The 18,904-nt window shown below is 47.4% G+C and overlaps 1 protein-coding gene across 4 annotated transcripts in view; it reads right to left on the reverse strand.

The window, feature by feature from the left end:
• The window catches only part of BCAS3 (breast carcinoma amplified sequence 3), an 812,136-nt gene that overhangs the window by 492,121 nt on the left and 301,111 nt on the right, over positions 1-18,904 (reverse strand). The window lies entirely within an intron of this gene.

Here is an 18,904-nt window from a genome sequence, read left to right on the forward strand (position 1 = left end):
TAACTGGTTTTTATAATGTGTTTTATAAGGTTCCATTTTGAATTGCCAGCCGCCTTGGTTATCGCGACTGGGCAGAAAGGCAGGATGCAAACTTTGCAATACAACAGAACAAACGCTTTCATGCCAGTTTAGAGGTATTTCGCGAAGACTGATCCCAGTCCTTGAAGTTCCTGGTTCAAATCCTGAAGCTTTTAGTATTCCACAAATGGCAGGATGTTGCACTGGTGTAGAAGGCCTCAAGCCCTATCACTGCCAGGATCAAGAGTTAAATTGGGGGGGGGGGTCTTATCTAGCTGGAAGGACATCATGTGAACTTGAAGCCCCCCCATCCTAGCTGTGTGGCCATGGTTATTCACTATAAAAGCAAATGCTTTCTGCACATGCTCAGATATATTATTATTACTTCAAATGCTGCAATAATATATTGGTGCTTATACAAGATGGGTACGCCAAACTGTTAAGTCCAGATGGAGTTGAGGTGAGGGGGCTTGCTTTTCTTTTCCATCTTATAAAGCTTCTCTGGTCAAAGGAATAGCTATTTTTTTTAAAACACACACAAAACAAGATCTTGCTAAATATATAAGCCAGGATGTTGTTTTAAGGTGGTGGGGGGGGGAGAATAATCATCGTTCATGTGTCCGTTTATTTTACTTCACTTTTTTTTTTTTGTAATACACGCCAAAAAAAGTTCCACAAGATGAGAATGAAAAACTTCCCAGATACAGTTCTAGGGCTTTCACCCTACCCTCTGACCTTTTCTCAGACCTGCTGTGGCACAATCTACAAATCTGTGAGAGTCGGAAGAGGAAACAGCAGTGTCCTGGAGAGGAACTGCGGGCCTGGGATCCAAATGGGGAAGCAGTGCTGCTTGGCCAAAACAGTGTGGGAGGGTGCACAGCTGATGTAAAGTAATTCCACCAAGCTTCCTTTTACATTCTTTCTCCCAGTCTGGTGATTTCATTTGAGCCACCCATTTGCCACTGGCTTATAGCTGGACTCCTCAGCAAGTACTTCCACGGCCACGATCCTGCAAACCAGTACTTCTGGCTAAGAACTGCCTGTTTGTGGGGTTACAGAGAAGCCAAAGTCTCCAGTTTAGCCTTACATGCCGTAACTTCAGAAACCTTGCACCCCATGTCTTCACAAATTGTGAGCTATGTTCTGCATCAGTATGCCATGCAAGACACAATCAGGTGTCCGGGATGTCAGCTAGTGTCCATCAGCAGTAGGGCATGGGAGTCTGGGTCCACTGATGGACCAGGAGGCTGGACAAGGAATTTCGGCCAGGCTGCAGTGGCCAACAGTCTGCAGGGAGAAGCTGGGCATAAAATCGATTGTGAATGTGATTAGGAGCCCAAGATCACGCAAGTAATTTGTGAGAAGGACCTAGAGAGGCCAATGCTGGAAGCTGTCACTGGTATCCTAGAAATGGCAAATATAAGAACATGCCGGATCAGGCCAATGGCCCATCCAGTCCAACACTCTGTGTTACACAGTGGCCAAAAATACCAGGTGCCATCAGGAGGTCCACCAGTGGGGCCAGGACACTAGAAGCCCTCCCACTGTTGCCCCCCCCAAAAGCACCAAGAATACAGAGCATCACTTGCCCCAGACAGAGCGTTCCTAGCTATACCTTGTGGCTAATAGCCACCAATGGACCTCTGCTCCATATGTTGATCCAACTCCCTCTTGAAGCCGTTCGTGCTTGTAGCCGCCGCCACCTCCTGTGGCAGTGAATCCCATGTGTTAATCACTCTTTGGGTGAAGAAGTACCTCTCACTCTTGAAATAGTGCAAACTAGGCTAGAAAACCTGTGAGATTCAACTGCCCAGTGAGGCTGATGGAACTGTGCCAGCCACACAGGTACAGCTGGAGGACACGCTCCAGTGTCTGGTACAAAACCAGCTCATACCTTGATGCACATCACAAGATGTCAGGCTGTGTACCTATTAAGACTGCTGCACAACCAGTTAGGGTGAACGTCACGCACTGTTTTCTTACCCACTCGCCCACTGTAATGAGATCCTTCTGCAATCCTGTTGAGCTCTGCTTTGCACCCTGGAGCGCTGACATTGGCGCTGGTGAATGGGCCTGCAGCACTGAACCAGCCCGAAGGTACATTTCCTCCATCTGATTTACTGACTTGCTGGCAGAACAAGCTTTCCTAGAGCAAGTCCACCTGCAGAGGTTCCACACTGACAGTGTAGCGTAATGACAGCCAAGGGATCACATGTCAACTTGCTAGATTTTGTGCATTCGTTTTCAAATGACGGGAACTGCACCTTAAAAGTGCATAAATTCATTTTTTTATTATTGTATGTTATGTCTGATTAAACTGTATGCTGGTCTAAAGACCATATTAAGCAATAAACAAGCAAGCAAAAAGGACAGCCAAGGGGATTAGTCCAAAATTCCTACCAGGCCCCCAACATAACACCAAAGACCAAGGAACAGTCCTCTCACATTGCGCCTCCTGAGCTGCTGCTCAGGCCAACCGAGAGTCAGGCAAAAGACTCCTTGCATCTCCTACCCCACAAAAGGCAATAGAAGCTATGACAGAATTCCCTACTATGCAGCTCCAGACACAGGCAGTGATGGCCTGCCTACTAGGCTGAACCTAGGGTGCCACGGGAGTGGGGGGACACCAGGGGCACCCCCGGCCTGCCTCCCTTTGCCCTGCCCCCACAAAGGAGGGATTTCGCCTGGGCAGGCTGGCCCAGTAGAGGAGGGCACAATGAGCTGGCTAGCCAAGGGCACCCTGAGGCACAGCAAAGGGCTCTTAACTCCCTCCCTTTCACAAATAGCAGCAAGGTGCTAGGCAACATTGCCCTCTTGGGCATTTCAGCTGCTGATCCCTGTGCACGAGCAAACTGCTAAGGTACAAAAGGAAGAAGGAAGTCAACGGGGAGAGTCACTGCTGCTGATTCTCCAGCCCTTATTCGTTCTACACTACAGACTCTGTGGGAAATAGACAGCTCACCAGGAGCGTGAGATTATTATGCCGACTTGGATATGCGAGCAACCACGGCCGCAAAGTGAATAGTAGAGTTTGGGGCAGGCAAAGGCAGGCAACTCTTTCCAAGGAGGACCTGGCATGCCGACCACCTGTCTGGGCAGTTGTCTCTATCATCCTGTCAACCTCTCCCGGGTAGTGTAGCCGGGCACACTGCTGTTGTGAGCCATTCCACTGACTGTGCAAAATGAGGAGGTGGGATTTGGGAGCTGTGACATTCTAGGCTGCAGAGGGAGGGAGTCCTTTTAAAGTTCACTGCATGCCAGGCAGTCTCAGAGAGTAAGTGGCACTAAACGTTACCTCCTGACCAGCTAGTTTTTCTATATGAATAGAATTTTTAAGGGAGGGGGGAAGCATTGAAAACATGGTGCACCCTGCAATTTTACCCGCTCTCGGTACCACCTCATTCTGTGTACAGTGGTTAATTGCAGATTCAATTTTAATAGCTTGCACCAGGGTGAAACTACTACTAGGCAGGGGGAGAGAAAGGGAGAAGGAGACCTATTTTAATATTCCGATTAGGGTGCCAAAATGCCCAAGGCACTCCACTCTTCTCTCATCGACTCCTGCTTTTGCTGCTAAAGATATTTTTCTGGCTCCATATCAGAAATTATGACTCGGGTCATGAGAAGTGTCAAAGATGCATTTCCTTCAGATGGGAAAGAAGGACCCACTGAAAACCACGGGGGGGGGGAACCACCCACACTTCACAGCCCATCAGCATCTCTCGGCACTGAAGAAGTATGCTTGCATCTGAGAAAGAGTTTTGTTCCCTTCCCCTGTCACTTGAAAGCGCCTTTTCTTCACATTTACATATTTAGGAGACAAGTCAACCCTAACCCTCTAGATGACCCGTGGGACAAAAGTATACTTAATAACTAACTAACTAGCTAGCTAACTAACTGACTGCTTCATACTGACTAGGAGAAAAATCTATAGGAAAAAGCAGTTGTGGGGGGGGAAGCGGGGGCTGGAGAAAGGCACAGCTCCCCACTCAAAGTGAGTTGAACCCTGAAAGTGCTACACAAGTGCTAAGTATTGTTATGATCCCCACCTATTCAAGCGCCTGTTTAAATCTTTTCAGCCTTCTCTCCCTGTCTCACATTTTTGGACGGCACTGTCGTGAGAGGTCGTTTGGCCCACTCTCAGAGATATTACTCCTGGGCCATAAAACCCAAGAAGCACCTGTCTCCACTGCTTCCCTCCTTTTAGGGCTGCCCTCCTCCACGTGGGGCCAGGAGAGCTCCCGGTATTACAACTGATCTCCAGACCACAGACACCAGTTCCCCCGGAGGAAATGGGGTACCCTGCCAAGGTCCCGCCTCTCCACAAACCTCGACCTCCCCAGGCTCCACCCCCAGAAAATCTCCACGTATTCCCCAACCTAGAGTTGGTAACCCTTTGCTTAGCCTAGGTAATGATTGCTCCAGAGACGTAACCTTGTTAGACCATTGCAGTAAACATCCCCCCCATAAAAAAAACCCAACAACCCAGGAGTTTTGTGGTACCTTACAGACTAACAAATGTCTTAATTTAGCACTTTTTGGGGGGTGGATCATGGCCCAGTTTGACAGATACAGATTCTGACTGATAAGTTTTTAAAAGTCCCAAAGTTAATCGACACAATATGTAGAATAAGTTGAGGCAACTCAGATTGTGCTGGAAGAGGTGTTATTTTTAAAATGCTTGCTCAGTTTAGGGAGAGAGAAAAATATTCTCTGCATATACGAAGCGAGCATATCAGGGAGAGGGATATGTTAGAACTCTTTTTGTGAAGTTTCAATTGACTTCGTGCGGAGAGCACAGCTTTTGTTTTTCTAAGAGAAATTATCCCAAATGGTCACCCTTTGAAGTTGCAGGGTCCACGATTTTATCACCTCATTCTGCGTAACATATTGGCTGCCCTTCGGTGCAGAGGAGTGGCACGTGGCCCCAGCTGGAGATGCTGTCAGAGTATCACAAGCGATTTTGTTCTTTTAAAAAGTCGTTTGGAATGGGAAAAGGAGAGGTATCCGAGGCAAATTCTTTCCAAGGCCCAACTATAAACAATGGCTCCAAGAACCTTTCAAACAAGAAGTCAACAAGTGACTGTGACTGCATTCCCGTGTTGCAGAAAGGCAAGATAAAATAATATCGCTACCTCGTACATCATAAATCGGCCGTCAGCTTCACGCACACACCACACTGAGCCAAAGGTGGGCTCGTGACATCAAGGCCAATAGTTGAGAAAACATCGCCCTCTAGAGGATGTCGAAGCCACCGTTTTTAGTTCAACCAAAAGTCAACTCGGAAGGCTTTTATTCCCGCATGCATTTGGGGGCCAAATTAGACATGGTGGCAGTTCTGTGTGTTTAAGAGCAGACCCTTCCCCAATGGCAAAGAAACAGAGGGAAGAAGGGAAGGAAACAGATATTTTGTCCCTTAGAGGTACTCTCTAGCAGTTGGGAATACAGAAACCTCGTGTTTAATACGCAGCCCGGATATTCGCATTTTAGTTCAGCTCATTCTCCCCAACCTCAACATAGAGTCCTGTGGCATTTTTAAGAATAAATGTCTTAAGAGTCCTGCTGGATCAGAAAAGACTCCATCTAGTCCCACAGTAGCCAGCCTGATGGCCTTAAGCAGGCATCAAGCAGTGACATAGAGGCCAAAGCCCCCCCCCAGCAACCGTTATTCAGAGGTACACTGCCTCTGAGCATGGAGGTTCTATTTTTCCCATCATGAATAACAGTCACTGACAGGCCTGTCCATCCATGACCCCTTCTGGCAGGAGACGGCTTCCTTTCCTGTGCCTCGTTTTCTTCTCAGAAGATCAGGGGCCAGATTTTTCGATGGAGAGTCTGATGGAAAATAACAGTAAGAGGACACAATACAGGCAACGTGTTTTGGGAGCTCTTGGGGATGTTTATGCCCAGCCCACCCTGGGAACCTGAGTTGGCCAGAAGGTGCCCCTGTAGAAATAGCTTTGGGGACACAGGCACATATATTACCTCAACTGCTCAATACTGACAAATTTGCTGCTGAGCATGTGAACAGCCTCAGTCACTGAAAGCTGCAGGTCCCATAAGGCAATAGTGCCAAACTCCATGCAAGCTTCAAAACTTTCTCCACGGGGGGGGAGGGGGGTGTCAACCCAGATGCCTGAAAGGAGGTGGCCAGATAGGGAACATATTTTCATTTGAGGGTGGGTGCTGAAGAAAAGGTACAAGAGGACCTAACGGCTGTTTTGCTAAACAATTGGGGAAATGTTCATTTGTCTGTGGACATCAGAGTTCTTATTTTTCACATTTCGCTGCAGCAAAGGCGGTCTTGAGCACTGAGGTAGTATGCTTCTCGTGTCCTTTCTGAGGCTCGGTGGGCAGCAAAAGTTTGGGACACCATTTTTGTGGGGGGGAAATCGTGTAGGTCATTGCAAAGCGGAGGCATTTATGGTAATCTGGTCCCAGTGAGTAGATTATGTGGCTAAGACTGATTGATGTGGTTCAAAGCCCTGCAGATATCACCTTGCATTTATTGGTCAGTGATCAATTTCGAATATTCTTGTTGCGAAGGCTCTCATGTATAAAAACTTTTATGGTTGTTTGCGAATGCATCTGTTTACAACAACTGTGATGGAGGAATTGTTATTTTCCCCTCTATTGTTGTTGTTGTTTTATACCTGGTAACCTTGCATCTTTGTAATTATTGGCTTTTAAAACTATAATAAAGAGTAATGGAAGGAAAAACAAAGGCCTTGTGTTTGGGTTGACGTGAGAGTTTCTCTTGGTGGCATTTTGCCTGTAGTGGCTCACTCACAACTGCAGGCTAACCTGCAATTATGCTTTCATTCAGTGCTAACGATGCACACAGGGACCAGCTCTTAGACAGCGCGCTATCCTGGGCAGGGCCAGTGTGACTTCTCTCTCTTTCTTTTTTTATTAAACAAGAAAATACATATCATAACATCAAAATGTCATTTAAATTAAAGAACAATTTCATCATAAAGCTACCTAACTAAAATGAGATAATCCCACAATTTATGCAAGTCTCCTACCCTTTTATCATCCCTTTTATCAGAAGGGATAACTCTCTTGCTAGCGAGATATTTTTATGATCAGTTCCCAGGTTTCCTCATAATCAAAAAGTTCCCACACCAAGGGAGAGTCAGAAAAAAGGGGTTATTCATAATCTTCCCCATAATAAATTGCTCCCATAAATTTACTCACCAGTTATGAGGTGTGAGACCCAAAGGGTGTGACTTCTCTATCTCTGCAATGGTGGATTTCAAACTGGGTTCCGAGGAAAACGGAACCTCCTCATGAGTGCCCCTGCGCCACTCTTCTGCGCCACTAATCTGGAAGAACCGGGTTTGATTCCCCACTCCTCCACTTGCACCTGCTGATGTGACCCTGGGTCAGTCGCAAGTTCTGGCACAGCTGTTCCTGAAAGAGCAGTTTGTGTCAGAGTTCTCTCAGCCCCGCCTACCTCACAGGGTGTCTGTTGTGTGGAGGGGAAGGGAAAGGAGTTTGTAAGTCGCTCTGAGACTCCTTTGCGTAGTGAAGGGCGGGGTATAAATCCAATCTCTTCCTCTCCTTCTTCTTCTTCTCCCACAACTTCCCATCTGCAATACAGGAATTGCGCCACCACCACCACCAACCTCTGTACAGACTTTCTGTCAGGGCTCCAACATGATTATTTATGTGCTAGCCTTAGGAAGTGCTCCAGATTTCATTTTTAAGGTTAGCGACATCACACAAGCTTCAAGAATGCACCAAGACTCCTGCTGAGTCACACCAAAGATACATCCAGTCCACCCTCCAGGTTCCCATAGGGGCCAGCCAGATGTTTCTGGGAAACCACTAGCAGGACACAAAGGCAGAAGTCCTCCCCAACCACTGGACTCACGAGGACTGCATGTTTGTCTCGCCAGACCATCTAAGATGGTGGCCAGGGAATTTCACACACTTAGCTGTGCTTCTTCCTTCTCCCTGACCTGGACCTACTGTCAGTTTATTTTACAGGATAGGAGTTCGTGCATTTGGTGGTGGTGGTGGTGGCGGCGGTGGAAAGTGCCATCAAGTTGCTACTGACTTCTTCTGACCTCGTTCGTGCATTTGGTGGTGGTGGTGGCGGCGGCGGCGGTGGAAAGTGCCGTCAAGTTGCTACTGACTTCTTCTGACCTCGTGAGGTTTTCAAGGCAAGAGACACTCAGAGGTGATTTGCCATTGCCTGCCTCTGCGTAGCAACCCTGGACTTCCTTGGTGGTCCCCCATCCAAGTGCTAACCAGGGCCGACCTGAAGAAGCAGAAGCAGAAGAAGACAGAGGAGGAAGAATTGGATTTATACCCCACCCTTCACTTGGAGTCTCAGAATGGCTTATAATCTTCCCTTCCTCTCCCCACAACAGACACCCTGTGAGGTAGGTGGGGCTGAAAGAGCTCTGAGAGAAGAAGAAGAGGAAGAGGACGAAGATGAAGAGGAAGAAGAGGAGGAGGAGGAGATTGGATTTATACCCCACTCATCACTCAGAGTCTCAGAGTGGCTTGTAGTCTCCTTTCCCTTCCCCTCCCCACAACAGACACCCTGTGAGGTAGGCGGGGCTGAGAGAGCTCTTTCCAGAACTATCCTTGAGAGAACAGCTCTGACAGAACTACGGCTTGCCCAAGGTCATCCAACAGCTGCAAGTGGAGGAGAGGGGAATCAAACCCGGTTCTCCCAGATTAGAGGCCACGCACTTAACCACTACACCAAACTGACTCTCACTACACCAAACTGCTCTTGAGAGAACAGCTCTGAAGGAACTGTGACTGACCCAAGGACACCGGGCTGGCTGCATGTGAAGGAGTGGGGACTCAAACCCGGTTCTCCTAGATTAGAGTCCGCTGCTCTTAACCACGACACCAAACTTAGCTTCTGAGATCTGATGAGATCAGGCTAGCTGAACTAGCCCCTCTTAAATTGGCACTCAAGATTGTGGCCACTAATCCACAGATGCTAAAAAAAATATCCTCGAACATTCAAGAATCTATATGCATAATGTCCAGCCAGCATGGCAGGAGAAAATCAGCAAAAGGCTCGAGACAAAGATGGGCAAGGCCAGCCCGCCCTGTGAGCGCTCTTGTTTACAGGCTCAGCTATGAAATGTAACTTGGAAGAGAACTGCCCTCCAGTGCTTCAAGTTACGCTCCAGCTCATTTTCGCCAAAACTATTTTAGTCTGCTGCGCTCTAAAAGGTGGTTTCTTAAGTGAGTGTTACTTAAAGGAAGCCAATCTGTTTTCTCAGGAAGGGACGGGGCTGTCATGTCTTTCAAGTCTGCTTTCCCATAAGAATTCTGTTGGGAGAGGATGGGAAATCAGGCACAGTGACGGAGAAATAGCGCAGGCGTTCTGAGATTTGTATATTTATCAAACGGCTCAGTTCTGTCCTCATTTTCTCCCTGGCAAGGCATCTTATACACACACACACACACACACACACACACGATTGTGGGTGAGACACTCAATGAGGCAGGAAACGTTAGGAATTTAAAAAAAGTATGATTCTGCAATCCTGCAGAGTGTTTAAATCAGAGTGTTTCTGAAATTTCTAATAACCAAGGTGCACTTCTTTTCTAAATTGACTGGAGTGAGAGTGACCTCTGGGTGCGCTCTGCTGACTGAAGGGAGGTGAGCCTCCAGCAGCCACTCATGCAGAGACGCAATGACCAACCTCCTCCAATAGCTCTCTTGCATCTGGGGGGGGGGGATTGGCTGAACCCAATGCTGCAGTGAACGACTCGTGCTCTGGTGGACTCCTGACTGGAAAGAGGCGAGGCCAGAGTAGTCAGTCGCGCAAAGTACAGCCTCCTCTCTGGGCGGGGGTGGTACTTTGGGGGCCCGGAGCCAGTCATTATTTAATTAATTCACACAGTGAGTAGTGCGGGAACAACTGTCTCTCCCTCTCTTTAAATTTTTTTTAAAATAATTTTATTTAACGCTATTCTCAAAACACGATACCACCAGTATAAAAAAGGCTCATAGAAATACATAGTTTGTTGGCAGCATGTGGAGAAACATAACAAAAAGTTACTTAAACACACCAACAAAGTCTCTGGCAGCGCAGTCGTCGTAACCATTTAGAATTGCTCTCGATATCCAGACTAATGAAACGAAGAGGCAGCTGGATGAAAGGACTTGACTGGACTTCACAAACACAGTGACAACCAACCACAAAGTGCCACTGGCCCCTGTTCTCTCAGAGCTGTTCTCTCAAGGACAGTTCTTGGGAAAACTCCGCCCCACCTACCTGTTGTGGGGAGGGGAAGGGAAAGGGATTGTAAGCTGCTCTGAGACTCCTTCAGGTAACATAAGAGATCACAAGAGAAGCCAATGCTGGATCAGGCCAATGGTCCATCCACTCCAGCACTCTGTCACACAGTGGCCAGAAATACCAGGTGCCATCAGGAGGTCCAGCAGTAGGGCCAGGGCACCAGAAGCCCTCCCACTGTTGTCCCCCCCCAGCACCAATATCAGTCTCTTAGTGAAGGGCGGGGTATAAATCCAGTTCCCCGGCAAGGCAGGATACAAACTGAAAATAATAAATAATAAATAAATCTCCTCCTCCTCCTTGTTCTTCTTCTGCTTCTGCTACCACCACCTCTTCTGCCCTCCCCATCCAAAATTAATATACCATTATGGGCAAGGTGCAGAATTCAAAGCAGAGGCCTTCAGCAAAGGACAGACTGGCTGCACAAACCAAACAAGAACCACAAGGAGACAAGAAAAGGCACCACGCCCAGATCACATTCCCAGAACCCAGGGGTGGGGAAGGATGATGGTTAGCGGGGGGGCTGCCATAGGGGCTGAGCAGTCACAACACCCCTGGGCCAATCCCTCCTCCCAGGCTTGCTTTCTTGCGGCAGGGAGGACACCTCTCGGGGTGGCTACTGAAAAGGAGAGAACGGAAGCACTTGGTTTCTGAGCCTATGCCTAGTCCTGATGCGCAGTGGGACAGATCTACAATATTCTTTCCTCCCAGCAATGTGGCCAGAACTTCACCCAGACATGAGATGAAATATTCTGAGCAAGGCTGTTGCTGCTGCTGGGTCTACTCCCCCCCACCCCCCGGCATCAACCGGCCCTCTCGTCTGCTCTCTTCTCCCATCAACAGAATGAGAATGAGGGAGGAGGGCAGGAGGGGCAACTGAATTGTGAGGAGCCTCTGGGTGGAGACCTGCCTGTCTACTGGAACTGGGTTTTGAAAACTTTTTGGGAAATGTGCACAGCTGTACGTCAAAGCAGCTCATTTATGTATTTACTTATTAATTAAAATATTGATACCTTGCCTTTCCTTGTAGTTCAAGCTGGCTTCATAATTCATAAGAATTAAGAAGAGCACTGCTGAATCAGAACAAATTTATTTATTTAAAAAAAAGAAGCCAAAAGTTTATACCCTGCTTAGAATGGTCAATAACCTGTAACAGAAGAGGAATCTCTCTAGTCCCCATCGGAAGCTCAGAATGACATACAACATCTGAATTAAAACTATCCCCATATAAAATCCAGTATATAACCCCCCCACACACACACACACAATGACCAACAAATTTCTTCTCCTAAAACCAAACAAAACCACGGCTGATGCTGTCTCAGAATAATACTGCAAAAGACTTTGCCCAAAGGCCTTCTTTAAAAGCCACACCTTCCGGGTCTTTCTAAAAATCAGCTGGGAAACGAACTGGTCAATCTCCACTGGAAAACTTTCCACAACTTCTGGGCAGTCACCCCAAACACCTGTTGATGCCTGTCTTGCTGTCCCCTGGCAAAAGGGGATCCACTGTACTGACGTCTGAACTCATCTGAGCATGTGCATGGGTCTGCAAAGAGATCGGTCCTCAGATATGTGGGCCCCGGACCAAAGGTCCCTCTAGTCAAGCATCCTCTTTCCAGCAATGACCAATCAGATCCTCCCAGGATACCCACAAGCAGCAACCACCGTCCTCCACCGTTTACCCTGGGAACTGACATTCATAAGCACACCGTCTCTAAACACAGAGACTCCACTGAGCCAGCATGGTTGATGGCCTGTCACCGACCAGGAATTCACCTCCCTTTCTAAAACCAGCTAACCCAGTGGCCATCGTCACTTCTTGGAATGAATCCCATACATTAATGATGATGAAATCCATTCTTTGTCTGTCCTCTATTGCCCATAAATTATGTTGGTGACCAGGACTTCTACTGCCCCGTGCATAATTTATAACATTTTACCATGTCCCCTTAGATGATGTTTTCTGAGCTAAGAAACCTCAACGTTTTAGCCTTTTCTCATAAGGAAGGGACTCCCACATTTTTGTCATGTAGGCTGCCCTCTTCCAGATGTTTTCACCCCCCTGCCAAAAAAAAGTGCCTGCCTATTACTAAGCTGGGCAGTAGGAAGCCTAATTCTGCCCTTCCCACCCAACACAACATGATGGCATCACTCTGTTCCTGTAGCCTAAAAAGCCCATAGAAGGACACCGGTGTTTGGTTCTGAGGTCACGGATGGAACAGTGCAGCAGCCCTAGCAAAGGGGACAAATATAGCCGAGAGTGGGATTAATGGATAAAATAAGCCAAGCCACAAAAAGAATCTGCGTCGACTAGAAGGGGCACAAAGGAAATATCTTCTTATCAACCATTCACCATTCCCTTTCTTGTCTTCCTGCTAAGAGACTGATATGAAGAGTGCCAAAATGTGATTCATTCATTCTGAGAGATCCCCCCACAACCCCGGTTAAGGGTTTATATTGCACAAGTAAACAATTTAGAGAGCTGCCGGAATCCACTAAAAAAAGATTGTTCCCCCATTGTGCCTAACGTACTAGGAAGATGAAAGACGGTAAGAGGAAAAAATGGACTGCACACTATAGGAACGCCCTCGAGAAAGGCTCTTCAACTATTGGGGCGGGGGGGTTGGATTGCATGATCCCTCTGGCAAGAAATGAGCAGCGGCAGTGGTCGGGTGCTGCTGGAAAGCTATCAGTGGCTGCAAGCTGTACGGATGCAGGGAAAGCCAAGCTGGGTCAGATCGAGGGTCTCTCGGGTCCAGCATCCTGTTTCCATCTGCGGCAAGCCAGAGGTTTCTGGAAACCTCACAAACAGCACGTGCAGGCAAAATGTCTCCCGCCCTGTGATTTCCCTCCAGCAGCTAGAATTCAGCAGCACGCTGGACACAGGGTTACTATTCTCACAGGGACTAGAGAAAAGCACTGTCCTTCACATCCACAGAAGGGCAGCCAACTAGTGGCTCTCCAAGCGATGGTTTCTGGCTGCTGATCCACCCAGCAGTTCTGAGTGTGGGTAAGACTGCGAATCTGTTCTGAGATTCTCTCACAAGGAAAAAAAGGGAAAGCTCAAACCGAGTCAATTTTTAGTTAGGACACTCAGGATTCTAGGATCTGCTAGGCACAGGCCCTCTCATTGATCTGATGAGTAAAACTGTTTTCTGTTAGGAAACCCAGACTGGAATCTGAAAAGTAACTGTGATGCATCAAAGCCCACACTCTGATCCTATCCAGGTTAGACTACGGAAGCATGTTTTACATGGGGCTGCTTTTGAAGATTGTTCAGAAGTTCCAATCAGTTCAAAATGCACCAGGTTGCTGTTGGGAGCTGGATACAGGAACCATACAGAATCATAGAGTTGGAAGGGACCCCAATGACCATTGTTCCATGTCCAGAAGATGACAAAAAACCTCCAGGATCTCTGGTCAAACTGAGAAAAACTGCTTCCTGACCCCAATGTGGCGATCAGCATTTCCCTGGGCATGCAAGAAAGGGGCATGAGAACTAATCACCCTTATCTGTTTCAGGGCACACACCGTGAACAGCTTAGGACCATGATACCTGAAACACTGCCGCCTCCCATTTTATCCTCCATGCTAGTTAAGATCTGCATCTTAATACAGTAAATTCTGTATTGCTACAGTGGCCACCGATTCTCTGATGAGATTTAATCCACTCTGTGCTCAAACAGATGGGCCTGTTAACACATTTCTTCAGCTGATGAGCCACACATGCCCTCTGTTCCACACTCAACGGAGGCATGTGTGGGGGAAAGGCCCAGTGTGTTTCTTCCCACACAAAAGGGGGGGGGTGCCAGGTAAGCAGGTCAGCTGCCCCACTGGAACGATAAAGCGGCTTTTCCATCACTTGCTGAAACCAGTGCTTCCTCTGGACTTCCAGGGTTTTTATTCCCAGTTTGTAGAATGTCTCCCTTAGATCTGCAGTAAACAAAGCTCTCTCGTCCTATTTTAAAACAGGGTGTTCTTGGGTGGCAAACACCTGTTGCTTTTATGTTATCACACATTTTGCTCTCCAAAAATTTAAACCAGGCCAAGCTATTTAAATTCAGCAGCAAAGCAGGATTGTGAAGGACAGTTGCCAAGGCTTCCATACCAATTCCGTACCATCCAATATTTCATAGATGAAAACAGGGATTATTTCTATATATTCGTAGTACTAATATTATCAGGTCCACCTGACAGGTGATGGAGTGACGTAAGGACGGGGGGCAGTTTCAGCTCCCCTCACCAACGTGCACCTTTTGATGTAAATATTGGACTGCCAAACCCTCACTTTTCATTATATAGGAACAGGGCAGACATGTGAAAAAAATAAACATGGCTGCCAAAATCTGGTTGGATCCTTCTAGCTTTTCTGCTCTGTTTCATCCAATTCTCCTCTTCATGGGGACTCCATCTTGCGTGGCTTTTGTCCATGCAGAACCCACAATCCCCAGCTTGGTGGCCAAAAATGGCCTCTTCCATCAGTGAAGACGCTAGTGGGATCCAACCCGTTTTTCCCCCTAATTTGGACTCTAAAGTATGCAAAGATTTGTCTGTGTGGAATCAAGCAGAATTTGCACTGCTAAATGCCGCAATCAGTGGTGTGTGGAAGTGAAGAGCCCCCATGGCTTTGGGGGGGAAATCTAATCTCCCCCCCCCCAAGAATCCCTCGACAAAACTGGCTTGTTTGCTTTTGAAAATCAGTTCTGAAACTTCACCGTCTCCCTCCATGGTTTCCTCTAATTTAGAAAAACAAATCAAAGCCCAGTCCTGAAATATCTGGTCACGATAATCAAAAACAAATGAAATTCTCAGATGGATCTATTGTATCAAACACTAAATCTATGTTTTTTTAAAGGAAAGCTTCAAAATGTGTTTGGAAAACCTATAAAGGCGACAACTTACTGTAATTTCCCATGACAAAAAGCAGACACCAATGGATGAAAGCTACAGACGCTGATCGCTCCTTCCTGTTCCCTACGTGATGTCAGTAGTTAAAAATGATTGGATGTGTTATAATAATGGTTCACAGCAATCTGGTGTCTGTTCCAGGCATGTCACACTTGACTGCCGTATTGTAATGCAAGGAGTAAGTTACATTACATCTCAGAAGAAACCAGGGGAAGGGGGTGTTACAGGTCTTCCAGCCACCTCTATAAAGACAAGGGAGCAGAGACCAAATGATTAGTTAGATGTGACTACCAACTAAGCTCTCGCTATAAGCCTTTAAAAGTAAAACAGCCAGCCACCAAGAAAGGCTCAACTTGACTTGAGGCTGTGTCCCTATTTTGACATCCAAATATCAAAATTAAAAACTGGAAGCAGATCGATTACCACCCAACATGGTAAAAGTCTGGTGTACTTGTCAGACTGCTGAGTGAAACTGGAGAGACCCAGGTTCAGATCCTTCTCTGCTATGATGTTTGGTAGGTGACCACGGCCCAGGACCTCTTTCTCAGCCTAATCTACCTTACTGTCCTGGATGAAATTCAAAACCAGGAGCACCTAAGAGGCCAATAAAATGCTTATCCACTTGAGCAGGCCCACAACCACAGTGGGGCATTTAGGGGCGGTGCCCCCCTCACTCATGGCCCACCCCCCCACAACTCCTCCTGCCCATGCCCTTTCTTGCTGTACTCATTTGTCTCGGCTGCTACAGGAGAAGGAAAGCCAGAAGGCTGGTACAATTAATACTTGGTGAGTATGCGCTCTCTGCTACAGTAGCAGGGGGGCTGCCGCTACTGTAGCACAGAGCACATATTCCCCCAGTATTAATCACTCTCCCTCTCCTGTAATGTCCGAGGTGAACGAGTGCAGCTGGCAGGTATGGAAAGACCCTCCTCTTCTTCGCCTGCCTGCCTATAGGATCTCTCTTCCCCCCCACTCCCCTCTCTCTCCCCTGCCCCCCTGGACAGGGTTGCCACTAAAAGCAGAGCTCGGAGGCATGTTCAAAAGCAGAGCTCCCACAGGGAGCTGAAAAATCTCTGTAGAAAATCCCCTGCCGAAGCTCACGGCGAAACGCGTAGGGATCCGTAAGAGCTAAATAAACTCTCTACTTTGCACCTTGTTCTTTTTCGTCTTTCCTGCCCACTGGTGCGGCCATCATTTCCCCCCAAAGCAGAGCTCAACAGCACTTTTGCAGCACCGCCAGAGCCTCCTTGGAAAGCCCCTCTATGCACACAGTGACAGTTACATCTCTGAGGGAGTCACTGTATCAGACCAAAGCTCCCTATGCAGCATTGCCATCCCATCCCAAAGCAGCAGCTCGTCCAACAGTGAAAACAACAATCATAATCCCAACTTTGTCTCTGAGCTGATCTTTGTCTGCTTTTATGATTCCTCGTAAAACGGTAAATATTTTTTCTTCTTCAGGACCTCCAGATGTGCTCTCCAGCTCCTCTTGACCAACCAGCAATATGATTGTCGGACAACCACCTTTAAATGGAAACCAGACTGCTGACCTTGGGAGGCCCAGTGAAATAAGACTCGATATTTTAATGCCTGAAAGCTGCTGCTTCTTTGAAAGAGAAACGGTGAGCACTGAAATATCCATAAGCAGGTAGCTAAAGCTATAAATCCACCAGGAAAAGTCTCTCCATTAAAAGGAAAGGGAGCTGTATGATAGCAGAGGAGATCTATCATTCAGACAGCTGACACCACCGGGAGAAGAGCACTCGGAACACTGATTTGCTGAGAACTGGGTCCTAAGGACATAAGAACACAAGAGAAGCTGTGCTGGATCAGGCCAATGACCCGTCCAGTCCAACACTCTGTGTCACACAATGGCCAAAACCCAGGTGCCATCGGGAGGACCACCAGCGGGACCAGAACTCCAGAAGCCCTCCCACTGTTGCCCCCCCCCCCAGCACCAAGAATACAGAGCATCACTGCCCCAGACAGTCTTCCAGCTATACCTTATGGCTAATAGCCACTGATGGACTTCTGCTCCATATGTTTATCCAATCCCCGCTTGAAGCTGTCTATGATTGTAGCCTCCACCACTTCCTACGGCAATGAATTCCACATGTTCATCACTCTTTGGGTGAAGAAGTACTTCCTTTTATCCATTCTAAACCTACTGTTCATCAATTTCATTGAGTGCCTACGAGTTCTTGCATTGGGAGAAAGGGAGACAAGTACTTCCTTTTGTAAACCTCTATCATGTCACCCCTCAGTCATCATTTCTCCAAGCTAAAGAGCCTTAACCTCTTTAACCTTTCTTCATAGGGAAAGTGTTCCATCCCCTTAATAATTTGAGTTGCCCTTTTTTGATCCTGAACTTGGATCTTTGAGGAGGGGCCATGGCTCAGTGGTAGAGCCTTTGCTTGGCATGCAGAAGGTAGCAGGTTCATTACCTGGCACCTCCAGTTGAAAGGCTGAGGTAGTAGGTGATATGACAGACCTGTACCGGAGACCCCAGAGAGCTGCTGCCAGTCTGAGTAGTCAATACTGACCTTGATGGATCAAAGGTCTGATTCAGTATAAGGCAGCTCCATATGTTCATATGAACACCAGAGAGACCAGAAAAGAAGTCTTGTTATTTATAAACTGCCTTTCTGTCCCCTACTCATGCCCACCAAGGGGTCCCAAGGTGTCTCACAACAAAGTCAGAAATAAAACTGATATATTAAAACAAACGACAATTTAAAACCACACTATCAATAAGCTTCCTGTCTAACACAACAACCTCCGAGTTAACAGAAGGACCTCCTGAAAAGAACACCTTCCCCCCCCCCCTCAACTGCTACTGCCAAACCTTTCCACAGAACTTTGGCCACTGATGGAACGGCCCCAAGAGCAGGCCGAGACCACTGTGGGAGGCAGCACAATGAGCCACTGCAGATCAGAAGAGCAAACCTGGAGCAGGAGATTATACTGGGAAAGATGGTCCCTAAAGTAGGCAAGCCCCAGATTGCCAAAAGGCTTTACAGGTGAGAACCAGCCGCTTGAAGAGAGCCTGCAAACAAACAAGTAACCAGTTCAGCTACACAGTGATACTGTGTGTCTGCCAAGACACCACCTCTTCCTTCACCTCCAGCTCTTCTAACATGACAGCGAAAAGTTTCGACAGCTTTCATGAAAGGATATCAGGACTTCTGGCTTTTTGGAGGATCGGTGAGCAATCTGGTAGAAATTAGAGAACTACAACTCCCAGTACTCTTGGTGGTGGAGGAAGCAATGAAAGCAGACAGCAGCCATTCACAACAGGAACTGAACCCTCTGATGACTGGAGGGGAGGACTTTTGCCAGCTTCCCCCCGCCCACCCCCGGCAAGTCCACCCCCCAGTTGCGCTGCGATGATGAAAAAGAGAAGCTTGGTCTCGTATGTAGACCTTTTTGTCATTTTTTACAGTAAAATTTGTTTTAAACAGTTTTTATACATTTGTAACCCACCTTTGGACATCACAGTTGGGAAGGGAGCATTATAAATGCTTCAAATAAACAAACAAACAGAAAGAAGTTTGGATGTGTAAGGCAAATGGACTTTTTTCCAGCAACCTGAAAACAAAAAGCCCAAATGGCTCTCAAGATATATCCACACGAGCCAACCTCTTCCCGGGAACAGCAGGCGAGCGAAGGGGAGAAAGAGTTCTCTCTGGCTGCCA

The sequence above is a fragment of the Gekko japonicus genome, unplaced genomic scaffold, assembly GCF_001447785.1.
Source record: "Gekko japonicus isolate JY-2015 unplaced genomic scaffold, Gekko_japonicus_V1.1 scaffold348, whole genome shotgun sequence".
Classification (NCBI taxonomy): Eukaryota; Metazoa; Chordata; class Lepidosauria; order Squamata; family Gekkonidae; genus Gekko; species Gekko japonicus.